The sequence below is a fragment of the Rhinatrema bivittatum genome, unplaced genomic scaffold (assembly GCF_901001135.1).
Source record: "Rhinatrema bivittatum unplaced genomic scaffold, aRhiBiv1.1, whole genome shotgun sequence".
In the NCBI taxonomy this organism is placed as follows: domain Eukaryota; kingdom Metazoa; phylum Chordata; class Amphibia; order Gymnophiona; family Rhinatrematidae; genus Rhinatrema; species Rhinatrema bivittatum.
This window is the reverse complement of record NW_021820827.1, coordinates 96,592-112,862: the sequence shown is the minus strand read 5'-3', so window position 1 is coordinate 112,862 and position 16,271 is coordinate 96,592.

Sequence of the window (16,271 nt, the reverse complement as noted above, 5' to 3'; positions counted from 1 at the left end):
GGCTGCCTGGGGTACAAAGCAGGCTGCATACAAATGATTGAAATATGTGGGGACCAGCAGCAGAGGAAAAGCCAGGAAGAGTAATCAGTGGAGGAAGAAGGCAAGAAAGGAGAAGGAGAGAGATTTTGGGGATCATTTTGCCTTTTGTAAACAGTTCTTTTGTTTCCAGCCTGAAAATGAAGAATTCTAAAGATGTGAATGAGGAAGGCGATCAGATTTGCTGATGACACAAAATTATTCAAAGCTGTTAAATCACAAGAGGATTGTGAGAAATTTAAGAAGATTTGGAGACTGGGAGGCTGGGCATGCACATAGCAGATGATATTTAATGTAGACACGGGCAAAGTGATGCCTCTAGGGAAGAGAAACCCAAATTATAGCTTCATAATGCAGGGATCCACATTAGGCGTCAGCACTCAGGAAAAGGATCTAGGTATCATCGTTGAAAATACTTTGAAATCTTCTGCTCAGTGTGCAGCAGCAGCCAAGAAAGCAAACAAAATGCTGGGGATTATTAGGAAAGAAATGGAGAATAAAACAGAGAATATCCTAATGCCTCTGTATCGCTCCATGGTGAGACCTCATCCTGAGTATTGTGTGCAGTTCTGGTCACCACAGCCCAAGAAAGATACAGCAGAATTAGAAAAGGTACAGAGAAGGGCGACCAAGATGATAAAGGAGATGGAACAATTCCCCTATGAGGAAAGGCTGAAGAGGTTAGGACTCCTGAGCTTGGAGAAGAGACGGCTGAGGGGAGATAGGATAGAGGTCTATAAAATAATGAGTGGAGTGGAAGGAGTAAACGTTAATTGGTTGTTTACTCTTTCAAAGAGTACAAAGATCAGGGGAGACACAATGAAGTTATTAGGTGATACATTTAAGACAAATAGGAGAAAACCTTTTTGTACTCAACGCACAATTAAACTCTGGAATTTGTTGCCAGAGGATGTGGTAAAGGCTGTCAGTGTAGCTGAGTTATAGAAATGCTAAGTAGTAGTAGTACAGGGAAATCCCCTGCTTATCTCTGCTTGTAAGCTGCTTGTTATCTATCGACCCTTTGGGATCCTGACAGGTACCAGGATGCTGGGCTTGATGGACCTATGGTCGCACCCAGCATGGAGAATCTTACGTTCTTGAAGGATTGGTAGTGTTCTGGATCAAGGTTTATAGTTTTTTTTTGTTGTTTATGTATTTTAAGTTGTGTGAGTCTGTACACCATTTTGGGCATTCCAACTGTTGGTGTGGGGAGGTGAAATACATTTTTCTAAAATAAATAAGAGTGGAGGGATAGAGGAGTGAGGAGGAGTGGGGTGGGGGAAGCGGGTGCCTGCCCTGAGTGTTAAATGCCCAGCTGTGACCCCCCTCTCTCCCCAGCCTGCATCCAGCTGTGTGGTTGGGGGAGAGAACAGCAGCTGCATCCCCACCACAGAAACAGCAGCAAAATCTGCAGGCTAAACTGAAGATTGCTTAGAAATACATTAAGGACAGCACAGCCCTTCTACCATCCCATGCCTGCCATTTCTCTGCGGGTCCTCTTCATCCCCTTCTTTGGTGAACATCGAACAAAAATATTTGTTTAGTATTTCTGCTTTTTCCTTGTCTCTCTCTAGTTTCACATCCCACCTAGAAACAGAAAAGATGGCAGATCCACTGAGCTACCAAATAGACTTTCACAGGTCTCTTCCTGGTTTCTAAATAAAATCTTGCCACCTTGCGTTACTGCCTTACTTCTGGTTTCAGGATTTCTTGCAATGAAGCACAAATTACCCTCCTGATGTCAGGTAATGGATTCATCCCTGACAGTCGTACAGAGCAAAGGAAGGGGAGCTGTACCTGAGGGGAGGAGAGGCAGTGATCCTGGCAGGCAGAACCCACAACTCCATACCCTCCGCACGCATGGCCTGGTTCAGCCTGTCCCTTCTTTTTTGCCATTGCGCTGGGGGCAATCCTGGTGGTAGGGTAACTGGCCTAGCAAGTTACTTTTTCTTCTCCACCCGCTGGGTTACTGTTTGGTCTACAGAAGAAGCTCCAGCAAAACGGAAGAGAAGCAAGGCACCAGCTGCCCTCACTGAACTGGAGAGAGGATGCTAACTCACGCTTTCCTCTTGTTAGTACAATATTATTTTGGGTGAGTGTCCGGTCCGTTTTGTACATACACCCTCACAGACTCTTGCTATGCACAGCTAGAGCAGCTGCAGAAGTGAGAGACCCTCAGAGCTAGGCCTGCGTTGTAATTTTGCATTTTTTAGCAGAATACAGGAGAATGCTTAGAACTGGGGACTGAGTGACCACAGTTCCACCCTCTGTGAGTGATGGGCTGCCACCTGCCTCTGATGGTGCCCGCCCTTTCACATCTACATCCCAGCGCACTGTGGGATTCCTAATCCTGCTCACTGAATTTAGGCTGCCAGACTGCGTCAGTAGGTGGTGACAAAAGCCCGTACAGACCCCAGGTCACATGCCTTGGCAGGCCTGCCAGCAGTGCATGTCAGCAGTAAAGCTCTCAAAGGGCAGCACTAAGACTGCGAGTGGCGCCTCCTTAAACGCACTGCTCCAGTCCTGCCCAGCACTGCTGGGAGAGGGATTGCTACCCTCCTGGCCAAACGGCAAGTACGCCACATCCATCCCTGATGCTGTGCTTGGAAGGCTGTGGTGTGGGGCAAGCAGGGAGCGGCATCTTCTCTCTCTCTGGGACCTGCTTCAGCATCAGGCTCCCTTTTCGTCAGTCTGTGCAGTTTGAGAAGTGACTTCGGCAGCCCACAGCCTGTTGACAGGAGGGTTTCCTAGCAACAGTCAGGTGGGGATTTCCATGCAGTGCTATTAACTTACGGAAAAAAAGACATTGTGGGCCTTGCAAAAAGTGCCTCCAATTACAGCAAGGTAAAGCCACAGGCTGCAGAGAGCTTGCAGCCTTCTCTTCTGCCCCCCAGTGGCTGCAAGCAAGAGGACTAGTGCTGCAGTGAAAGGCAGCTCCCAGCCCCTTCTCTTCTGGAGTCTCGGCCCTGGCGTTTCCAGCCCCTGCATTCTGCATTAGTCTCTGGCTCCCATGTTCTGCAGGAGTCCCAACATTTCCAGTCCCAGTGCTCGAAAGAGTTCCTGCTGTCTTGTCCCTATGATTTGCAGATGGCTCCAGCTCCTGCATTCTGCAGCAGTTCCCAGCATCTGCAGCCCCTGTATTCTGCAGCAGTTCCCAGCATCTGCAGCCCCTGTGTTCTGGAGGAGTTCCCAGCATCTGCAGCCCCTGTGTTCTGCAAGAGTCCCGCCCCAGCATCTGCAGCCCCTGTGTTCTGGAGGAGTTCCCAGCATCTGCAGCCCCTGTGTTCTGGAAGAGTCCCCAGCATCTGCAGCCCCTGTGTTCTGGAGGAGTTCCCAGCATCTGCAGCCCCTGTGTTCTGGAGGAGTTCCCAGCATCTGCAGCCCCTGTGTTCTGGAGGAGTTCTCGGCATTTGCAGCCCCTGTGTTCTGGAGGAGTTCCCAGCATCTGCAGCCCCTGTGTTGTGGAGGAGTCCCCAGCATCTGCAGCCCCTGTGTTGTGGAGGAGTCCAACCCCAGCATCTGCAGCCCCTGTGTTGTGGAGGAGTCCCCAGCATCTGCAGCCTCTGTGTTCTGGAGGGGTTCCCAGCATCTGCAGCCCCTGTGTTCTGGAGGAGTTCCCAGCATCTGCAGCCCTTGTGTTCTGGAGGAGTTCCCAGCATCTGCAGCCCCTGTGTTCTGTAGGAGTTCCCAGCATCTGCAGCCCCTGTGTTCTGGAAGAGTTCCCGGCATCTGCTGCCCCTTTTTTCTGGAGGAGTCTCCAGCATCTGCAGCCCCTGTGTTCTGGAGGAGTTCCCAGCATCTGCAGCCCCTGTGTTCTGGAGGAGTTCCCGGCATCTGCTGCCCCTTTTTTCTGGAGGAGTCTCCAGCATCTGCAGCCCCTGTGTTCTGGAGGAGTCCCCAGCATCTGCAGCCCCTGTGTTCTGGAGGAGTTCTCAGCATCTGCAGCCCTTGTGTTCTGGAGGAGTTCCCGGCATCTGCTGCCCCTTTTTTCTGGAGGAGTCTCCAGCATCTGCAGCCCCTGTGTTCTGCAGGCAGCTCCTCCAATCCCTACATTCAGCAGGAGTCCCCAGTATATCTGGCCTCTGTGTTTTGCAAGTGACTCCAATCTCCATGTTTGCAGGAATTCCCAACACCTGCAGCCCCTGTGTTCTACAGGAGTCCCCAGCGTATCTGGTCCTTGGGTTCTGCAGGTGGCTCCAGCTCATGTTTTACAGGAGTCCATGGTATCTGTGGCCCCCACATTCTGCAGGTGGTTCCGGCCCCTGTGTTCTGCAGGAGTCTGTGTCTGGTGTTTCCAGCCTTTGTGTTCTGCTTTTTGTTCATACAGTGTTGGAGAATATCAAATTATCAAAAATAAGCCTGCACTCCCACGCTCAGTGTTCGTAATGTAGCCGCCCGTCGCCCTGACAGTTTTGCCCAGTCCTGATTTTCTTGGGATGCAGTGCTAGTACTTCAGCTCTTGACACTGTTTCTAATTAATCCTCGAGCACGTTAAACAGAGGCAGCCAGCTCAGGCGGTGCTGATTGCTGCTGCGGCTGTTGCAGTATCTATGGCCGTGGTGATGTCTCTCACTGATTCCCCAGGTGAAAGTATCAGGCTCCCAGAGGGCCAGTCCTTCACCCCCATCCCTAGAGGTCACTCTGTCTGTCTGGGAGAGTGACAGTTCCCTCCTAATCTGCAGGAGAAACAAAACGAAAACATCCCCAGCGCCAGACTGCAGGGGGCAAAGATCACACAATGATCTTCCAGCATTTCTGATGATGACGTTGTGAATTGTGTTTGTTATGCACTTCTAATTATACTATGAACCAAATGAAAAGACATGTTTCCATATAAGTAATGAGAACTGCTGAGCCAGTCCCCGCCTCAGGGAGACCCTGGGGGTACCCCAACACTGCTGCACGGAGACACCATCACTCCCAGAGAAATTCTATTGCCCTGACAGGTGGTTCGGGGGGGCGACGGACTCCATTACTGTCCTCCTCCCAGTAAAACATCTTTAGCTCCAGTGCAGAGAGCCATGGCACCTATTCGGCAGAAGAGTGTACACGGGAGAGGCATGAACGCTGGGTACAGTGGTACAGCCAGTGATGGGAGGTGTGTAGGAGTGAGGGGAATAGCAGTGGTCAGGAAGGAGTCTTGTCCCCCCCGTGAGGAAAGGCTAAAGAGGTCAGGGCTGTTCAGCTTGGAGAAGAGAAGGCTGAGGGGGGATATGATAGAGGTCTTTAAGATCATGAGAGGTCTAGAATCGGTAAATGTGAATCAGTTATTTACTCTTTTGGATAATAGAAGGACTAGGGGGCACTCCATGAAGTTAGCATGTAGCACATTTAAAACAACATTCAATTTAGCTCTTGAATTTGTTGCCAGAGGATGTGGTTAGTGCAGTTAGTGTAGCTGGGTTCAAAAAAGGTTTGGATAGGTTCCTGGAGGAAAAGTCCATAAACTGCTATTAATCAATAGGAAATAGCCACTGCTATTAATTGCATTCGTAGCATGGGATCTTCTTAGTGTTTGGGTAATTGCCAGGTTCTTGTGGCCTGGATTGGCCTCTGTTGGAAACAGGATGCTGGGCTTGATGGACCCTCGGTCTGACCCAGCATGGCAACTTCTTATGCTCTTATGAGCTGGAGCTTGCCATGTTGTTGACATTTCTTGTTCCTTTGGCTCGGTAGAAATGTCCTGCCACAGCAAGCAAAAGGAGGAGCTGGAGAAGAAGCTCAGGCTGATGAGGCGTACATCTATTTATTTAGTAATCTTATGTACCCCTCCATCTAAAGAAGCTCAGAGCATGGGATTACACAAATAAACATAAAATAGCATAAAAAAAATAAAAATATATAATTATCCAGACACGGTTGAACTGGCAAACCAAGACTGAGCTAGTCCAGAAAGATGTCCTTCAGGGTGTGGCAGATGTGATCCAGGGGGGGGGGTGTGTGTGTGGGGGGGGGGGGGGGGGGCGGAGTGTCAGTGCAGAAGGCCTCACGTTGCAAGGTCTGGATGGTTTTGTTTTATGAATCACAGGATTTTCCCCTTCCAGTACACTTTCCTCCTGCTGTTGCAAGCCGGGCTGTGTTCTGACACAGCCACCTGCGGATTCTCTTGTATTTTATAGAGCCCCTCTCGTCTGATTCCCGCCATTGCTGTAACAGTCCTGGTTCCCTCCTGCACTCTGCCAGTATTGTTTTATTGCATGATTTTATTATGTATGTTTCATTGCTCATTGCTCAGGCTGATTCAGAAATACAATGAACATGAGACTGGACAGTATGCAAGGGCTGAGACTCCCAGCAGAGCAGGATCCAGAGGCCCTGGCAGAGCTGGGTGTGGCTTCCAGGTATTTAAAGGGCAGCAGAGCCTGATGCCGTCACCAATGCAGGAATTAGGAAAACTGCTTTTATTTATAAGGTTTCTTTGTTGAGGTCAGGTAACCCGCTTTAGGCTCCTGTTTGTGAAAAGGGGTGGTAATAGAAGGGTTTCCCGCCACCTCATAAGCTCTGATGGGCAGAATTGCTGTTTATTCCGTTCCTGAAAGCTGAGACTCCGCTCACCCCTTTTTGCAATGTCTGCAGCAGGCTCTGATCGTCCGGCGTTTCTTCCGCTTTTCTGCTCTGCTCACTCACAGCTGTTGGCAGCCTGGGGCTCATGGGCAGACATCAGAGCTCCTCTCCTGCGATGCCACAGGTGAGCTTGGGCAGCTCCTGCACAAAGGGCAAAGCAACTTTCTTCAGCTTGTCCGCACAGAAATTAAAGATCAAGAAATGGAAAGCACTGAGAGTATCTGGTCAAGAAATGAATGAAAATGAGCCCTTTCAGCACACGTTGGAGAAGCGGAGCATGGACTGAAGAATCCGTTTTGTAATGTAAACTCCGATTTCGTGACCCTTCCAGGGGGCCTGCATTCTGCAGGGCTGAAAGAGCGGGGCTGGGAGGTTTCTCCTTAAATGTGACTTGCAGAGGTGAAACCCTCCAACTTCCCTGCCTGTCTGAAGTTACCTGGCAAGAGGAGCAGCAGGAATCCGCCCTTCAAAGCAGTAGCAGCGAGCAGCAGGCCCATTCAGCTGCTCAGGCCTTAGTGTTTAAACTCTTCACGCTGCTCCCAGCACTGTCTTTCTGTCTTTGGGAACAGCCGTGATGTCAGGGAAGTGACAAATGACCCCACGCACGCTGGAGCTACTGCTCCACACAGGCAAGGAAACTGCAAATGATAACAACAACCCTAAGAATCGGGGGTGAAGCCAACAGCAATGAGCCACATGTGCCATGCTCCAAAGTGTGGAGCCCACCTACCATTGATTGGCACATACCATGAGCCCCCTGTCACTGCATGGCACATACCACGAGCCCCCTCCCCCTGTCACTGCATGGCACATACCATGAGCCCCCTGTCACTGCATGGCACATACCATGAGCCCCCCCCCCCTGTCACTGCATGGCACATACCATGAGCCCCCTGTCACTGCATGGCACATACCATGAGCCCCCCTCCCCCTGTCACTGCATGGCACATACCACGAGCCCCCTCCCCCTGTCACTGCATGGCACATACCACGAGCCCCCTCCCCCTGTCACTGCATGGCACATACCATGAGCCCCCTGTCACTGCATGGCACATACCACGAGCCCCCTCCCCCTGTCACTGCATGGCACATACCATGAGCCCCCTCCCCCTGTCACTGCATGGCACATAACACGAGCCCCCTGTCACTGCATGGCACATACCATGAGCCCCCTCCCCCTGTCACTGCATGGCACATACCATGAGCCCCCCTGTCACTGCATGGCACATACCATGAGCCCCCTCCCCCTGTCACTGCATGGCACATACCATGAGCCCCCCTCCCCCTGTCACTGCATGGCACATACCACGAGCCCCCTCCCCCTGTCACTGCATGGCACATACCATGAGCCCCCTGTCACTGCATGGCACATACCATGAGCCCCCTCCCCCTGTCACTGCATGGCACATACCATGAGCCCCCCTTCCCCTGTCACTGCATGGCACATACCACGAGCCCCCTCCCCCTGTCACTGCATGGCACATACCACGAGCCTCCTCCCCCTGTCACTGCATGGCACATACCATGAGCCCCCTCCCCCTGTCACTGCATGGCACATACCATGAGCCCCCTGTCACTGCATGGCACATACCATGAGTCCCCTCCCCCTGTCACTGCATGGCACTGTTTATGAATCCGTTTATCACTGCATGGCACAGACTGTAGACACCTCCCCCCTCTCCGTCACTGCATGGCGCTGACCATGAATACGCTTGTGCTGTCACTTAAGGACATGCATCATGGCAGGAGCAGTTTGGGTTCAGATCCTGTATCCCATCTGACTCATATACCTAGCACTGCAGTTACTGGCTTAGATGCAGCGGATCTGGCTGGGTGTAAAGCTAGGTTGTCTTGAGAGACGGGGGAGCGTGGTGGCGAGAGAAGACAGCATGGTGAGCTGCTTTCAGCAAGAAGGGAAGATGGGCAGAAGCACAGGATGCTGGGCTTGATGAATCACTGCTCTGACCCGCATGACACCTCTTATGTTCTCATTACACCTTGTGCATGTGCTGAGTGGGACTTACCAGCCATCCCCTTCTGTCTTCAGACAGAGGTGCGAAGAGAGAGAAGGAGAGTGAATGAGGGAGAGAGGACTCATTAGGAAGAACCTTGACTGGCCTGACAGAAATAGATAATGTTATTTGTTGCGACGAGCTGGAATAATAAAGGAATGGGATCTCAGCAACCAGACTGCAGTAGATACGGTCTCATATGAGCCCAACGCCAGAGCTGCTCTCTTAACTGAGCGGAGGAGCCCCTGGTTTGAAGCCAGAAGGCTCCTGAGTTGGAGAAATAGATGGAAACACTGCAGCACGTACAGTGCCTACCGTTTCATAGCGTGAGTTAGTTGTCACCAGCATGCTTGCAGCGTTGAGTGGGAGCACATCACTGCTCATTAGGATACAGCTGCCTGCTGTTCCCACCTCTGGCTGAATGTCAAGTGTCTGGGAGGGAAAGAATTTTGTAACCTTCCATAGGGAAAGTCCTGGTGACATTAGAACAGCACTGATTCTTAGGGTGGGATTATTTATTATGGGGCCGATGCAAAAACTCAGCGTGGAAAACCGGTGCTCAGTGTTGAGCGCCAGCTTTCCTATTGCGCGCCTGCCACCTCTCCTGGGCTTGAGAGTGAATATTTAAATGAGGGATCACAGTGCCAAGGAGGCGCCAGGGACAGATGTGCACCCCTTGCACCGCCCTGGCAGCAGGCACCCAGGAGAGGTGGCTGTCAGTGGGTTAGGAAAATGGATGCTCCTTAATTGAGCATCCGTTTCCCTAACCTGACCACTGGCACATTTTTTAAAAAACCTTTTGGTTCCTCCGACTTAATATCGCCACGATATTAAGTCGGAGGATGTACCAAAAAAAGCGAATTTTCTTCTTTTTTGTGCACTTTTTTGGGCTGCTCAGAAATTAACGCCTGCTCTGGGCAGGTATTAATTTCTGAGCGTAAAACTGTGCGGGTCGGGTGCACATTCCTTTTTTTGGGTCTGGAGAGAATGCATTTGCATGTGATGAGCGCTATTAGTTTCACAGGGGGTTGGACATGTGTTTTGGATGCGCTAATCCCCTTATAGTATCAGGGCTTGTGGACACGCGTCCATAACGCACATCCAGCCACAGGTTAAACAGTGCACTCAGCTGGTGTTAAATTCTAAGCAACCCGGAAAAGAAAAAGTGCACAGAAAGCAGAAAATACTGCTTTTCTGTACACCCTCCGACTTAATATCCTAGGGATATTAATCAGAGGAATCAAAAATTAAAAATAAAATCTGCCCAGCGGGTTAGAAAAACGGACGCTCAAGTTTTCACTGGTGTCTGTTTTCCTAACCCGTGGCTGTCAGCGGGTTCGGAAACCAATGCTGGTAAAATAGAGCGTCTGTTTGTCGGACCCGCTGATAGCCACCTCTTCTGCTAATAAGGAGATGCTAGGGACGCGCTATTGTCCCTAGCACCTCCTTATTAGTGCACCACCTCATTTAAATAGGGAATCCCGCGCCTGGGAGAGGAGCCTGGGTGCTCGACATGGAGCGTTGGCTCTCCCGCATTTTTTACTCTATCAGCCTGTATGTGTCCCTACACTGGGCAACGTCCTGCAGAAACCACAAGGCCAGCTGCTATGCTTTTGAGTTTGTTATAGGGAATACACAGAGAGCTGCAGGCAAACCCAGGCATGGATTCTTTCCCAGCCTGGAGTTCCAGCACAGCCGCACAACACCCCTTGCTCAGGTGATGGAGACTGGTACTGCGCTCCCCAACACTCAATATTGCCTAACAATTAGTTTAACTTGTTTTTCCTCAAGGGCTGCATGGACTTAGCTCCTGGGTTTTCTCTCTCCGTTATAGCACCAGAGGCAAGCCCATGGGCCCTTCCTGCTATCCCATTCCTCCCCTGTGCTCCTCTTCCTTGCAGTGCAACTTCCTGTATCCCTCTTTCTTTTCTTTTAATGCATTTTGCTTGCCTGCTTCTTCAGGGGCTCTTCCAGGGGCATGCTGCCTGCTCCAAAAGCAGGGAAATCTTTTTAAAAAACATTTGCAACCTACCCACCCTTATATGCTTTTTGTCTTGCAGAAGCCTAGAAAGGCTGCACAGGTAACAGACAAAGTCTTAATCCTAAACCTGATGGCTAGAAAAGTCAAAGCAGTTGTATCATGAAGGCTCTGCAACAGGGGTCCGTGGGCCACATCCATCCTGTACAGAACCTTTTCCAGCCCCAAAAACTTTCCCTGACTCAGGCCAAATCGACTCCTGGAGCCAGGTTTACTTTTTATTTTGCAGTGATGAAGGTGAGGGGAGGGGAGGGGAGGGATTGGGCGGGGGGTGCACAGCAGTAAGAGGAGACAGAAGAGAAGGAAGGAATCAGGGAGTGAATGAGAGGAGAGAGAGGGTGAATGGAAGGGAGTGGAGTAGGAGAGAAAGGGCTGGGGGAGAGTGTGCCATAAACACATCACTGTCATTCCCCCCCCCCCCCCTTCCGGGGCAGGGACGGGGGCAGAGGCAGGTGGTAGCGTTTCTGGGGGTGTGGAGATATTTTTACTAATACGTTATCTGCCACATCTCTGTGGGAACTCTGTCCCTTCCATTCCCCTTCCCCAGCCAAAAGGCTGAGCTCCGAAGGGGACCCTTCCTACACGCTCATCAAAACTGCAAGAGCACCCCAAATGGCCATCTTGGTGATTTGAAATGTCAGGTGAGCCCTCACTTAACGAAGTTTGGAGATCCCTGTTCTGCCATAATCAAGCCACAGGTGCATTCTTGCGTGTTCTGCTGCATGCGTGTTCTGCACATACAGATATAATGTGCTACATAGGGATGGAGTCCTCAGCACATTAGGCACTGAAGGATAGATTTTTAAAGACCGGTGTGCGCAAAAACAAGGAGATACGAGCGTGGCCAGGCCGGGCGCTGAACACATTTTTTAAATGGCCCGGCGGGAACAGACTGGGAGGAACTGGGAAAAGGCCGTTCGCGTCGCCATGCGGTTTTTAAAAAATCACTCCGCCTGCACACATGCGCGCCGATATCGTGTTTTATAACATGCTCGCGGTGACGTACATGTTATAAAATCAGCACGTCCATGTGCGTGCGCCAGGAACTGTGCGCACATGCACACGTGTAGCTTTTACAGTCTGCCTCTGCGTGATGGCTCTCTATGTACTACTCAGCATTTTCCCATAAACACATCTGGCCCATAGATAGATTGCTGATATTTGTGTCCTTCCCAGTCGCCCTGCTCTGTGTGCTGGGATGAGCCCTTGTTGCTGGCCCTTCCGGTAGGTTCCATATGCTGAGGAGCTAAGGGCACGACTGCGTAGCATTTCAGAGCTTTGTGGCTGGACATGGGACGGGAGAGAAGCTGTGGACTAAGCGGGACACCTTCTTTGCTCATCTGCTCAAAATCGTTGACTGCAAATGAGATGACAACAAAAACTGTGATGGATAAAGAATATAATCTTACAAGTGCTCAAACTTTTTGGCTGGCAGCTGGGATAACCCCTTAACCCCTGTGGTCTCAATATTCTTCACTTACTGCCTGGCGTTTCAGGGCCTTGCCAGCAGGTGGGAGCCTCTGCACAGGGATTACCTACTCCAGACTCAGAACTGTGACTTCTTCAGGGGAAAAGCTTGCCCCCAGCACCTGGGCTGAATGCCCCTGACAATCTGCACTGGGGCGTGAGATAGAGGAAGCCTGTGCCCCTAGTTCTGGCAGAGTCGGAGGCAGAGGAGACCACATGTGCGTTCTGTGTTTCTGAATGACCCCCTTTAAGATTCTTTAGCCATGTGGCTTCCCTGTCCCTCAGGGAGCAGCAATGAGATGAAATATTTCAGCATATATACTTCCAACTAGAAGTCTACATGAAAGCAGAGTTAGCTTTCTTTAGTAATGATCCAGGGGAAGAGCTAAAGACACACGCTCCCAAACAAACACTGTCCCAGCAGGTTTCCTCTGCCTAGTGCTCGAATTACTTTCATGGCCCCCAAATAGCATCTGCCTGCCTCAGTACCTAAAAGCAAAGCAGATCCTTCTGCACCTGCAGATCTTTCTCCTCCAGCAACGCACCTCAACTTCCTTCCAAATTACCGCTCTGTGAGTAAAACCACCCTTCCTCTGGAAGGGAAGAAAGCTAGGCTGAGAAGTAAGCCCTGTGATCTCTTAGCTTAGATAATTCCATTAAAACAAATTGTTAAGACTTTAATTCTATTCGTATTCTACTGACTACAACCTTTCTAGTGACATTCTGCGATAAGTCTGCCTTTTCACTCATAGTAATGATGGCAGATAAAGACCCAAATGTACGTCACCGCGCACATGTTATAAAATACGATATCGGCGCGCACGTGTGTGTATGTAAATAAACTTAGAACTGTTCCATCACTTATGTAAATAAACAAACGCTAATTACGCTCACAAGTCATCATGAGGTCGGCTCTGTGCCTCCCTCCATACTCCCTTGTATATAGTAATTTATCTTTCCTTCTCCCTCTCTTTTTTTCCTTCTCCCAGTTAAGGCTTCCTTGTTATAATGTAACTTTATGCTCCTTTTAATATGTCTCTTGTTGATTGGTTGGTTATAGTTACTGCTTAGTTCGATGTAAACCAAGTTGATTTGATTTGTATCAAGAAAGTCGGTATATAAAAGCCTTTAATAAATAAATAAATAAATGGTTCATCCAGTCTGCATAGCAAGTTTCTTATGGTATCAGTAAGTTTTTGCTTGGACAGTTTCTTTTTTAAAAGTATTGGGGCGAAGTTAACTATTTGGGAATATTATTTAGTGTGTTTGTTTGTTTGTGCTTTTAATAGTCAGTAAGGCAGCGAATAAACAGAAGTTAGACTGTATTTTTAAATAGTCAGTAAGGCAGCTAGTAAGCAGTAGTAGTGTGTTTTTTTAATAGTCTGTAAGGCAGCTAGTAAGCAGAAGTTAGAGTGTTTGTATATTAAAACAAAAAAAAAAAAAAAAAAAAGTAGCCAGAAGCTAGAAATAAGCTAGGAGCAGTGTATACCTAAGTAAAAAGGTTGAAAAGTTCAGTTACTCACCTTGGAAAGGTGTTGAGGTAGTGTGATTTGGTTTGATTAGGTACCAACATTTGTTAATCAAGAGAGCAGTGAGTCACTCTGGCTGACTAACTGAAGTGTTAAGGTTGTTTTTGATTTGATTAGGTACCATTATTTGTTAATCAGAACAGCAGTGAGTCACTCAGGACAACTAACTGTAGTGTAAATCTCCAAAGGGATTGTTTTGCACTAATTTACCTTAGAAGCACATTATATATTGCAAGGGAAGAGCTCAGTAACCCACAATCCAGTGGGAGCACTGAGAGGAGAGGATCACCTTGCTGGTGGCTGAAAGGAATCAGTAAGTTTTTGCTTGGGACATTGTCTTTTTAAAAGTATTGGGGCAAAGTTAACTATTTGGGAATATATTTAGTATGTTTGTGTTTGTGCTTTTAATAGTCAGTAAGGCAGCAATAAACAGAAGTTAGACTGTTGTATTTTAAAAGTAAGGCAGCTAGTAAGCAGAAGTTAGAGTGTTTGTATATTAAAAACAAAAAAAAACAAAAAAAAAAAAAAAAGTAGCCAGAAAGCTAGAAATAAGCTAGGAGCAGTGTATACCTAAGTAAAAAGGTTGAAAAGTTCAGTTCAGTTACTCACCTTGGAAAGGTGTTGAGGTAGTGTGATTTGGTTTGATGGACCAACATTTGTTAATCAAGGAGCAGTGAGTCACTCTGGCTGACTAACTGAAGTTAGACTGTTTGTATTTCCAACTCTCCCAACCCTCACCCACCCACCCCTAGCTCATCCTTTAATTTATAGGCAGGTGCCACTTTAAAAACAAAAAACAAAAAAAACCATTCCAGTAGCAAGACTGCACACCTAGCTCTGCCAGTGCACCTCATTCCTGCTCCTCAGCACCTCTGCCATTCCAGTTCAAGGCCCCACACCTAGCTCTGCCAGTGCACCTCATTCCTGCTCTCAGCACCTCTGCCATTCTAGTTCAAGGCCCCACACCTAGCTCTGCCAGTGCACCTCATTCCTGCTCCTCAGCACCTCTGCCATTCTAGTTCAAGACCCCCACACCTAGCTCTGCCAGTGCACCTCATTCCCTCCTCAGTACCTCTGCCATTCCAGTTCAAGGCCCCACACCTAGCTCTGCCAGTGCACCTCATTCCTGCTCCTCAGCACCTCTGCCATTCCAGTTCAAGACCCCACACCTAGCTCTGCCAGTGCACCTCATTCCTACTCCTCAGTACCTCTGCCATTCCAGTTCAAGGCCCCACACCTAGCTCTGCCAGTGCACCTCATTCCTACTCCTCAGTACCTCTGCCATTCCAGTTCAAGGCCCCACACCTAGCTCTGCCAGTGCACCTCATTCCTACTCCTCAGTACCTCTGCCATTCCAGTTCAAGCCCCACACCTAGCTCTGCCAGTGCACCTCATTCCTGCTCCTCAGCACCTCTGCCATTCCAGTTCAAGACCCCACTCCTAGCTCTGCCAGTGCACCTCATTCCTACTCCTCAGTACCTCTGCCATTCCAGTTCAAGGCCCCACACCTAGCTCTGCCAGTGCACCTCATTCCTACTCCTCAGTACCTCTGCCATTCCAGTTCAAGGCCCCACACCTAGCTCTGCCAGTGCACCTCGACTTGCATGAGCAGAAGATTGCAAGCAGTTTCTTCTCTTTCTCAGGGGGGCTGTACCTAGAACTCCTTCTGTGCTCTCTTGACTCAAACCCATGTCCCTTCCGGATTCCTTGTGACCTATTTTCCATTCCCTCTATTTTCCATTTCTGTGCTGTGTTAAATTATTATTATCATTGCGTTTATTTATCACTTTACCAATAATCAACTAAAAACATGTAATTTAGTGCTGGCTCAGGGAGAAGAGATATAACGGCTGCCATCTGTAATCAAAGTGCTAGCCAGGTCTGAGCAGGCTAGCTGGCTGCAGATATGCGTGCCCTGTCTGCCAGTGCCCTGTCTGCCATCCTGCCCCTGCCCGGAGAAGCACCGGTGCAGTTAGCTTTGGTTTCATTGACATGGAATATAAGTCCATGAAAAGTGTAAATAACTGGGGGAAGATTAATTTACAGTAAGTATATAAGGTTTATTTAAACTCCTTCAGGAAGATAGAGGATAAGAGAGAAACTCTTTTCTAGAGGCACAATGCATTTGAAAAATGAGATCCTTGCCCTATCAAGCATGTGAAAGGAATCCTCAAGGGAAAGGAGCCAAGAAGGTAAATTCAAACTTCAAGTCTTTAACACAGAATGATTAGTAGGAAGCAGAGAGGCTGGGGACAGAAGGAGAGAAAGGAGATTTCTAGTATGTCTGAGAGTTTGCAGTCTCACATTAAGACACACTGCTGAATCAGGGCTGCCCGACACCAAACAGGACCTGAAGCACGGCCACCACGGGAGCCCATCCCCCTGGCAGTGAAGAAGGCAGCCCGTTGATGTAAGTCCAGGGCAGGAGCTCATCCGCATGGCAGCGAAAGAGAGGTCCCGCTGGAGTAAGGCCACCATGGAGGGGTTTGGCGGCAAGGCCCAGTGCATGTGTGTGAGACTGGGAGCCTGACTGTTTATGTTTGTGTGTAACAATAAGAGCCTGGCTGTTTGAGTGTGAGAATGGGAGCCTGGGTGTTTTGAGTGTATGAGAATGGGAGCTTATGT